This window comes from Physcomitrium patens, chromosome 9, assembly GCF_059467195.1.
Source record: "Physcomitrium patens ecotype Gransden chromosome 9, ASM5946719v1, whole genome shotgun sequence".
Lineage (NCBI taxonomy): Eukaryota > Viridiplantae > Streptophyta > Bryopsida > Funariales > Funariaceae > Physcomitrium > Physcomitrium patens.
Window position 1 is genome coordinate 11261290 of NC_143418.1, and position 12007 is coordinate 11273296.

The window sequence follows — 12007 nt, forward strand, 5'->3', positions numbered from 1 at the left end:
ACCCAATAATTGCATTGAGATAAAAAAAAATTTCTAATGTCACTAATCAATCATAACAAGAAGGATGACACAAGAACCACTATAAGAAATCTTCTCATAGGAGCTCAGTGCCACAAATGTCTAAGAAAAGAAGCACCTTCTAGAAGACTTAGTCTATTACCAAGACTCAAATCCAAAGATATATCATTTTTTTAAGTGAGCATTTCTGTAGACAAGCTTTCTTGAGATTTAGACTTGATACAAATAATATTTAATATTTTAGGTGAAAATATCTATCCACAGTTTACAACTCAGCTTTGACTAGCAATAGAGAATGTAATGTGAATTGAAAAAGTATAAATTTACAATACTATTGTAGATTACAGCATCCTAATTTGTCACCCTTTATATGCTCTACTAATCTTCTAAAACTCGGCATGCATTGTTGCAAGACCAAATTACATCAGCGAAGTAAGCCTATCTGATTTCTTTACATTCATGAGCTCATTATGTACACGATGGCTGCAACTCCAAAGAAAAAGGTTCCATGTCATGGAAGATCTATGAAAGCATTGTGAAAAACCTTGTCAACCACAACTGTGTTGAGCTCAAAGAGTTTGTCTTAGAATCAAGAAGAAGTAATTGAAATTTGACACCTTACATTTGAGCTCATTTGCAAAACTACAGTATCTACAATTACCTCGGTTGCAGACAACACTATCCCTTTTACATACAAAATAAAAAAGAATTCCTGTTCTTAGTAATTTTGTTTTGCAATTGAAGTGAACAAGAGCTCATGGAGCAAAACACTATAAAACAAAGGTTTTTGCAATACCCTAGTTCTTTCCAAAACATCCTACAATTCTCATGCTCATTACCTTCTGAACTTCTAGTGCAACCTCCTTTGCTTCTCTTGCAATGTAAGTACCACACCGTAATTATTTTGGCTTCAACTATCTCTATGCTAATTGATTGAGGAAGTGTCAATGTAAAGTGGAATAAAATACAGCAAAGAAATTGCTGAAGGTTGTGATTAATCACTTCAATTTCTCAAAATTGCAGCTTGTGCTCGTGTAACAAATGTGATGTTGAAGGTCATTGATTTCTTCATCTAAATCATTTTCTATATATGTCTTATTTTCTCAACCTAGTTCATCGCAATTTGTAAGCTATGGGCATTGCCTTGGAACTATAAAGTATATCTAAGTCGAAATATATTAACTCTTGGATTGCATGTTGATGAAACAAATGCTCATCAAGCACATTATTTGGTTTTGACATTTGAACACCTTGTCATTGTTTGCCTGTGGCTGTAGGTTGAAGATACCAAGTGTAACATGTTTAAGAAATTCGTTTTGAACTTTGACTGTATTGAAACAGATGGTATCTTGGAAATTGGCCGGGGTTGTACACAATTGCAAATGCTTCAACTATAATGTATGAATATATGCAACAAAGGTTTATAAGTTGTTAGCCATAATTATCTTTTATTGGAGACCTTAGCTTTATATAACTTTTAGAAATTTATAGATTGGCAAGTTTTCTATTCATATAATTTATTATAGAGTTAATAGAATGTATCAACTATTTTTTTTCAATAGTTTATGTAATTTTCTTTTAATGAGTCATGCATTGATGCTTTTTTCTAGGCCTAGTTTTCTCCTAGACAATTACATTGTGAATAGAAGTATGTTCATCCATAATTATGAATCTCTCAATTTATAAAAATTGCAAATTATAACAAAAAAATTTATGTGAACATACTACTTTTGCGTGAGAACTTAAATTTTAAAGAAGAGGTGCAAAGCGATCTATTCTTATGAATGACATCTAGTTATGCAATCATAATATCTTTTATTGATTCATACATTTTCTATCTACAGAAGTTTGATGGCTATTAGAAGAGGATGCAAAAAGTTAAGAAAAGTCACATTGAGTGACTTATACTATGTGGGTGACCACAGCTTAGTTGCCATTGCTGGAGGCTCTTTCCAACTTGAAGTATTGGAAATAAATTACTATCATACTATTGGAAGTGTAAGGCTTCAAGCTGTGCACCATTCTTGCTTATAGAAAAAACTTCTTTTATGGCATAATGAAACATCAATATTCTTGAGTTCTTCATGCTATATGTTGAGATTTAGACTTATATTAATTTAAAATAAAGCAATGATTATTAATCGTTGATACTTCTAAGAGATGTTTTATAGTTGATGAAGGGTCTTTTTTGCTTGATCATGATTTGCAGTTTTGTAGACATTTTGGTTTATTTTTTTTTTTTGAGGGTTTTTTTTTCAAACTTGATGTACTTTGTTGCAGAGAACTCAAAGAGCTTGTGCTTAAGTATTGTCAAATAATAGATGATAAAGGACTTGTGGAAGTTGGAAAAGATTGCAGTCAACTCTAGGCCATGCATTTGGTTGATTGTTCATCGATAGGTGATTTTGTAATCTATAATATCTTAATTTCTATTTTTGTGATATGTATCTTTCAATCTATTGTAGATATTTGTGATTTTAATAGACTTAATAAATATATTTTATTGTAAAGCTTCATCCCATTATAAAAGAGTTCAAGTTTAAATAGTTTATTTGACTCGTTTATGTTGCTGGATACTGACTTAGCAAAATAAGGAACAATAAATTAATTACAATAGATCGAGGATGTCACCAACTGTAGTTGCTAAATATGAGTAGATGCCATCAAGTAGGTGATTTGGAATTAACTAACATTGCTCAAAGATGCCCTCTTCTTATGCACCTTGACATCAATGTTTGTCAAATATGTCTACTATTGGACTTGAATACATCTTAGCTTGATAATATTTCTTGAATTTCCATCAGTTTTCTTGTCATAATAGAATATATATGAATATTGTTTGATGTTATTATCATCTCCATGATTTCTTGAAATGCATTGCAATCCTTGAAATGAGACCTCCTAAGATACAAAATGTAGGAGATATAAGCCTTGCAACTTTGTCAATGAGTTGCCTATCAAGGATAAGAACTCGATGAAAAAGTAATTCAGACAAGTGAGCCTTCATTCAAAGAAAGGTAACAAAATATAAATAAACAAGTATGTATATTGAAAGAGAAACTGGAATAGCTATTGCCAAAGACTAGAAAATATGAAGACTCTTGAAACTAGATTAGAAACAAGAAACGTGTTGATAAGAGTGAAGAAGGCTTCACTCTTGTCTCTATATATACTATCTAACTAGGGGCTACGTGGCGATGTCCTATAGGACCTCCAATATGTATTGACTTTGTAAGACACATGCCTTGACTTACAAGGAAAGTTTTTCTATGTGTGGGCCACATTGTTAGCTTGGTCTTCAAGCTAACAACATGTAAGGTATATGGCCAACTTGTTGACCACGTTTCTAATCCAAAAAATTAATTAAAGACATCTATAAAGTCAAAGAAGCATCTATGAAGCTTCTAGGAAGCTTTCATATCAAATACTAAAGAATTAACTTACTTTTATCTACTTTTATTTACTTCTACTTATTTACATATGTAATTACTAGCTTACATGAGTATATCCATGACATTACTTCCTCCTCCCTTCTAGAGACGAGTTCCACAAGGAGCGGTCATCATATGTTGAGAAAATCTATGATGTGACAAATTAAATTTGCCACATATTCTGATCTTTGTTCTCTTCGAAGATAATTAATAGGGCCTCTCAACCATCGGTAGTGTCCCATACCAGGGCAAGAAGACCACCCAATTATTTAATCATTGTTGAGGCCTTTATAACTTCCTTCGAATAGAACATTTGGAACACCATCAAGAGTTGTTCCTACCTCTAATAAAATTACTAAACATTGAAAGACCCTTCCAAGGTCGTGATACCAAACACATTATATCTTGCCATCTATTCGAGGAAGAATATGTCGTTCTTGAAGATCTTCATCTTGATTGTATCGTCTTGAAGATTGTGACAATCATAATTTTTGGTCTGGCAAGTCAGCAAACAAAGGCTCTTGAGTCGAATCTACTAGTTGTTGGTTTTCCATCCCTTCAGCATCACAACTACAAAGAAGCTACAAATAAGGATTAAAAATAGAATATTATCTTGCCTAGATCTTGTTTCTTTTATAAGAAAGATTTTCATCTTGATTTTGATAGATGTTGTCGATGAAAAGCCTCCACCACCTTTGCTGCATTTGCAAAATACTTTATTGGCTCCCATGTGCATTCACTAATATCATATCCACGTCAATGGACAAGATATTCTAATTTATTTTGGCATCGCCTTGAATCTAAGACTTCTTCTACTTCAAATTCTTCATTATTATCCACTTCTATAGGAGGAGGTAGAACTTATCTTCTTCTTGGTATGTCCACTATCTTGTATGGTTTAAGAAGAAACATGTGGAATACTAAATAGATTTTCATTAACTCTGGTAGATGTAAACAATATGCAATTAGATTGATTTGTACAGAAATAGAAAATAGTCCAAGCTTGGATAGTCCAACTTGTCACAAGGACGAGTAGTCTTGATATTGTGATGAAGTAACTATATTTTATCACCTATGTAAAATGATGGTTGTTCCTATTGATAGACATCCGCATTGACCTTTTGTTGTTCTTGAGCTTCTTTTAACTATGTCTTCATCGTTGCATGTAGCTCAAACAAATGAATCACCAAATCTTTCGTAGCAGGATTATTAACTTTTAAAAAATCAAAAATATCAAGTCATGGATGATAACCATAATTGGCAAAGAAAGGTGTTTATTTTGTAGAAAAATATATTGTGTTATTGTAAGCAAACTCTACCAATAGCAAAAGAGTTGTCCAATCATCTTGTTGGTAGTTAATGGTACATCTTAAATATTGCTCCAAAACTTGATTAACATGCTCCATTTATCCATCAATTTGAGGATGGAATGTCGAAGATAGTTTTATATTCACTTTTAGAATCTTAAAAAGAGTCTGCTAAAATCTTGATACAAATTGAGTTCTCCTATTTGATATAGTATCCTTGAGTAATCCATGATAGTGATAGATATTGTCAAGAAAGAGCTTAGCTGTTTCTTCACCTGTGATATATTTTGTACATGATACAAAATGTGCCATCTTGATAAAACGATCTACTATCATGAATATAGAGTCATAAAAATTTAAGATTGAAAGATTCGTGATGAAGTCCATAGAAATAGAAGACCATGGTTGTTCTGGAATAGGTAATGGATAAAGAAGTCCAAAAGGTTGATGACAAGGAGTTTTTGATCTTGAGCAAACAAAATCTTTGACTGCCTTCCACATTTGAAGCCACCAAAAATCCCTAGATATCAGCTCAAAAGTCTTATTGTATCCAAAATATCCTACTGCTAGGAAGTCGTGACGAGCTTGAAGAATAAGTAACCATGTTTCTCCTTTTAGAACATATAGGCGTCTTTCTAGAACATATACACATGTTGACATGAAATACTCGAGATTCTTGTGATCCATATATATGGTAACTAGACTGGAAGCGCCTTCTAAATAATGACGCCATTCTTAAAAAGAATCCATGATTACAAAAAGTTCTTTGTTATGGATCTCATAATTGATTTATGCCTCTGAGAATTTTCTTGAATGAAAGGCTATTGGATGAAGTTTGTCATCTGTTCCCATTTGTGACAAAACTGCACCTAGAGTAAAGTCTGATGCATCTGTTTCCATAAAAAAACACTTTGAAAAAATTAACATGATATAAGAATGGTGCAGAAACAAACGCTGTCTTCAAAGATTCAAAAGCAACTTTCGCTTCTTGATTTTATTGGAGTTTGTCTTTGCAAGTCAAACATGTAAGTAGAGCTGCAACTTGAAAGAAGTCTTTGATGAAGATCCGATAGTAGTTGGCAAATCCCAAAAAGCATTGGATATCTCTTACTATTTTTGGGATCTTCCAATCTATAATAGTTTGAACTTTCTTAGGATCCATCATAAGTCCATCATTTGAAATGATGTAACCTAAGATATCGACTTGGGTAGTATAGAATATACACTTTTCTATCTAGGCATAGAGTTTCACATCTCTTAATTTTTGTAACACATGACAAACATGAAGTTCATGTTCTTTTGGATTCTTAGAATAGATCAAGATGTCGTTTAGATAACAGACTACAAAATCATCCAAAAACTCTCAAAAAACATCATTCATTAGATGTTGAAAAGTTACTGGTGCATTTGTAAGTCTAAAAGGCATGATGTTGTATTTAAAATGTCCATACTTAGTTCAAAATGCAGTCTTCTATTCATCTCCTTCTTTAATGCATATTAGATTATATGCTCTCCGGAGATCTATTTTTATATAGATTTTAGCTTGATTCAGCTAATCAAAAAGTCCAGATATTAAAGGTAGTGGATACTTGTTCTTGATGGTAATCTTGTTGAGTCCTTGATAATCAACACACATTTGCAATGATCCAGCTTTTTTCTTCACAAATAGAATTGGAGCTCCTACCAGAGATTTAGAATGGCGTTTGAAATTCTTGGCTAGATTTTCTTCAATATACTCCTTGAATTCAGTCAACTCATTTTATAATAAATTGTAGATTGGTCCAAATGGCAGTTGTGCTCCTTCTTCAAGGTCAATTGAGCAATCATAGGGACGATTTTCCGGGAGTGTATCTACATTCTTTTTTTCAAATACATCTTGAAATTCTTGATATTGGCTTGGAATGCCACGTGAAGTCTTTGCATCGTTAAAAACAGATGTGGCATAAATAATATATGGTGATTCTTTTATAGCAGCATGCAAGAAAGCTTTTGCACCTATAAATACAGATTTAATTGAACTGGACTTATGATTCTCTACTTGATTAACTACACTAATAGTTATACTTTTAGAAAAAGTAAGAGTTTGGAAAATCCAATCTATTTGAGGGTTGTATTTTTTTAACCACGATAAACCTAAAATGATTGAATTAGAGGGAGATCTAATGATATTAAATACTACATAGCTATTATAACCATTGATTATTACTTCTATAGGAAGGGTTTCATGAGTAATATCTCCAAAAGACAATAGACGACCATCTATGACTTCTACATGAACAGGTTTAGTTTTCTTTATTAAAGATATGCTATGTCTTTTAATAAATTCTTCATCTAACAAACACGTTGAGGCTCTTGAATCTAACAAGGCATAGGCTTTGTAATATTTAGGTCTTAAAATAATATTTAATATAAAACAAGGAGAGGATTCTGAGGAGAGAATAGGACCTTTACTATATGATGTGTAAGGTTTTAGCCGCACCGTCCCTATTGTAGCTAGACAAATTTGTTTTTCGACATATTGTCTTCTTTGACAGCCATACTCTTCATTTTGTGGTTGCATCGTTTCTTTGGAAAATTTTGAGAAGTGTGTTTTGGTTCTCCACAATATAAACATAATCCTTCTTGACGAAGACAAGTCTTTTCTTGTTCAATAAGAGGTTTGAAATATATTGCATCGATTTACATATCTTTTACTTCTGAAGATATGTATTGAGAAGATGTAGGTATTGCCATTGAATTGTAATAATATTGAGGCCTACTTATCTGACTCTCAGATCAAAATTCAAAAAGTTGATTGTCACATTTTACAGCAAAATCAATTGCTTGACTCAATGTTTGAGGATCGGATAAATTGAGAATCAATTTTTTTACCTCATATTGTAGTCCATAAAGGAATTGGTTAATGAGTGCAGCATCATCCTACTTGATATCAATCACAAGTTGTCAAAATTATCAAACATATGTTGTTACAGATCGATTTTTTTGTCACAAGATATGGATCTTATTTGTTGCAACACGAACTGTATCATGTTCTCCATACATAGATCGAAATTCTACTAAGAAAGGTTTTTAAATTATCCAATATTGGATCTTGTCGTTCAAAAAAAGATGAAAAATCATGATAATGTAGAACCGAAAAGTAGTGTTCCAATAAACCTGACTTGTGATCCTAGAGCTGAATAGCTTTGGGGTTGAAGTTTGATTGTCAATTGTACTTGATTGATGATTCTTTGAAACTTTGATCTCGTACCATCAAATTTCTCAGATGAGGTAATTCTTGGTTCTCTAGCATTTGAATGGTGTTCTACCATGGAAGAAGGGGCATGATTCGATGTAGATGTTGAGGCAGCTTTGACCATCTCTACATCTCTACTTTCTGTTATTCTTGTTCCTGCTTCTGTTGGTGAATTAAGTTGATGCATCATAAGTATTAATTGCCTCAGTTGTTCTTGCATTTGGATCATTACACTCTTCAATTTGACAAGCTCTGCCATGGTAACACCTAGAAAAAAAAATGTCTAATATTGCTCAAGACAAGTAAGAGAATGGACTTAAGAATAAAGAAAATACTAAAAATAATATCAATTTAAAAGAGGATAATCTACAATTCTTAATACACTTATGTCTTATTAAAAAAAAGGGATAATCCACTCTTAATCAAGAAAAGACAAAGCTCTGATATTGTAAGTGTATTCTTGTCAATTTTTCAAGGATAAAAACTCGATGAAAAAGCAATTCAGACAAGTGAGCCTTTACTCAAAGAAAGGTAACAAAATATAAATAAATAAGTATGTATATTGAAAGAGAAACTGGAATGGCTATTACCAAAGACTACAAAACATTAAGACTCTTGAAACTAGACTGGAAACAAGCAAAGAGTTGACAAGAGTGAAGAAGGCTTCATTCTTGTTTATATATATATTATCTAATTAGGAACTATGTGGCGACATTCTATAGGACCTCCAATATGTATTGACTCTGTAGGACACATGCCTTGACTTACAAGGTAAGTTTTTTTACGTGTGGGCCACATTGTTAGCTTGGTCTTCAAATTAACAACATGTGTGGCACATGGCCAACTTATTGACCACGTTTCTAATCCAAAAAGTCAATTAAAGACAACTGTAAAATCAAAGCAGTGTCTATGAAGCTTCTAAGAAGCTACTATATCAAATACTATAGAATTAACTTACTTTTATTTACTTTTACTTACTTCTACCTATTTATATATGTAATTACTGACTTACATGAGTATGTTCATGACATTGCCCTCTCTTTAAGAAGGTCTTCTTTTACACTGCCAAAAAATAAGTGACGTAGGCTTAGGCCAATTGGTGTCAAATTGCCAAACTATAGAATTATGACATATGGTGTACTATCCATATGTAACCTCAGTTGGCATGGCTATAGTGTCTATCAGCTATAATTCAGTGAAAAAGGTTGTAGTTGAGAAGTGAAAAATTATTGATCACATCCAAAGAAGACATGCTACCATCTTAACAGAACTCTACATAGATCTGTGACTAATTTTTTATTTCTATTAATAATAGAAATCACTATACTAAAGTCAAAAGAAGGCTTCACCACTACAAAAAAAATTTCATTAATATAGAAGAGATAGTAAGTTTTATAAAGCTTAAGTATGACATATTTTTATAAAACAAACATATTCTTCAATTTTGACATAGCTAGTATAAAAATATTTAACAAAGATTCCACTTAATGAGAAATTTTTCTTATTAGATGAAGAGAACATTGTACACTTGACTCAATAACACAGGTACTCTCATTGATGCACATACTAGCCTATTTTGATATAGTTAGTAACCCAATTTGTGTTTTGGAAGGTACAAATAATGGCACCTATATTTCTCGTTCAACCCATAAATAAAAAGTGGCAGTTATTCAAAGAGAAATAGTAAGAGAAATAAAAATCTGATCATACTAAGCTTGCATTTTGTACCTACATGATGTGATTCATTGGACAAACTTTGAATCACCAGAATGCTTGTCCCTATTTATTCCTTTTTTCCAACTTATTACAGTGTAGTATGACATCCTAAGTGTTGTCGACACATTTTTAAAGTCAAGACATATACATTCATATTTACAGCAGAGGATAATGATGGTTAAACGATGCATTTATACTTTGCAAATAGTTAAGTATTCGAAATGAAAACACTCTTCTAACTCAACATCCAACGATACTATATCAATTCTCTCAAATCATTTGAGATAAGGTGATATGAGGTACTACTTTGTTTGTTTGTTTGTTTTTCTTTCTTTCTTTCTTTTTATGTTATTTTTCACTTCTTCTGTCACCAGCTTCTATCACTTGCAGGTGGTCACCCAAGCCAATCAAATCCTTTGTTGTTGTTTTATCTTACTCCTGATACCAATGTTAAGTAGATGTTGTAAGCCATGTCTATGTACGCGTGTGTGTGTTCAATGCAGTTGGGTACACCATCGTTTGTTAGTAGGCTCATTATCGTCCATTGGATGATACAACCCATCAGTGTTCTTTTCATCTAAGCTATCCAGGGTTTCAAGCGCACCACAAATCCTTGACCTCCTTCGACCCCTTAATCACTTCCCTTCGCCTTCTCGCTGTGAAACCCTGTCGTGTGCTCTCCCATCACTTCTAATCGCTCGAATCTGCACTTACAAACATGACGCATGCAAACAACGTGACATCTCTGTGACACATGCAAATGACGTGACACCTCTTTGTCGTACGTAAACATCATGAGAGCGAGGAGCGGCGGATGGTAGGTAATCCTGTGGTTTTCTCTTTTTTTGGTTTCGAGATTGTTATGATGGCTTTCTATATTTCAAGTGTGGTGATCGAGGTGATGCTTGGAAGCCAGACAATAGCGTTGATCATAAGCTCATGTTTGGTGTATCCCATGCAAGCGCATGAACAATCAAGAGGTTTTGGGTTTTTTAAGAAGATTGAATATTATAGATACTGGAAGTAATGATGTTAATCTAGCAGAAGTCCAAACCTTTTGCTATTGACTTGGGCTGTCTGGCATTCTTGCGTTGATGTGTACTCAATATTTATTTGTCTGTTTATTAATTTTATAATTTCGGCTTCAGAGATGAGGATTGGCAAGAAGATGACAAGGCATTGAACAACATATCACAATTGTATCCTGGTTAGACTTGTGCGCAATCGAATTGCGAGGTAGGAGCGGATCTGAATGATTTATAGGACGGAAGACTTCTATAATCTGGAATATGGTGAGATCACCTTCAAACTTGTTCATCTACGAAGATTCTTAGTTTATTTTGAGGATTGAGCTTTCTTTGACTCATAGTTGCAATCTCTTTGTGTCACATGTCTTGAAAGATTTAATGTGCTCAATCTGTTTGTGTCATATATTTTGAATGACTAAGTGTTCTCAACAAAAGATTTAACTTGGGGCTCTTCCACTGTAGGTAATGCTGAACTTTAGTTGGAGATTACATTATACTTGCAATACTCTTGATTGAACTGTCAACAGAACATCGTACTCAGATTTGGTAACCTCCCAATGAGCTTTACCGAGCTTGTTATTAGAGTCAACCCACCAATTGCCTCGAGATAAGAAATTTCTCCAGTGTCACCGATCAATCTCAATACGAAGGATGACATAGGAACGACTGCACGAATCTCTTTCGTAAGAGCAAAGTGTCACGAATATCCGAGATAAGTAGCAAAAAATAGCACTTTCACCTTTGAAGAGGAACACGTGAAGCATAACTGCGGTTGTCCAAACCAACCAACGAGTAGAAACTTCCATTCACTTGTACCATGTTCTGGAAGACCACGTCTTTCTCCATCGATAACAAGTCCAATTTGGAACGACACTTATTAAATAACGTCATCCTAGGCAAGCATGTGATAGACAGAAGAATGAGGAAAGGCGATCCTAGATACTACTTTTTTCTGTTTTATACTTTCTTCTTGTATTTTTTTTCCGCTTCTATCTCACCATCTTTTATTTCATGCAGTTGGTCACCGAAGCCGGATGAATCCTTTGTTGTTTTTTTTATCTTACTTCTGATACCAATATTGAGTAGATATTGTAAGCCCTGTGTGCGTGTGTGTGTGAAGTGTTGAATACAGTAAGGTACACCATCGTTTGTTAATAGGTTTATTATTGGGTCACCTCGGATTTGCTTGAACTAGTCTCTTGCATTCATTGTTGAATTTTGAATTTTGGAGTAGAAATCATCGTGTTGGAGCCTCGCCATCTTTGCTTTCGG

At 33.4% G+C, this 12007-nt stretch overlaps 1 long non-coding RNA gene across 1 annotated transcript; it reads left to right on the forward strand.

Annotated features, from left to right (window-relative positions):
- Positions 1-10093: 10093 nt before the first annotated feature.
- LOC112287024 (uncharacterized) lies at positions 10094-11747 on the forward strand. The gene is made up of 2 exons (XR_012218239.2): positions 10094-10524; positions 10856-11747. It is a non-coding gene; the product is annotated as an uncharacterized LOC112287024 (long non-coding RNA).
- The last annotated feature ends 260 nt before the right edge of the window (positions 11748-12007 follow it).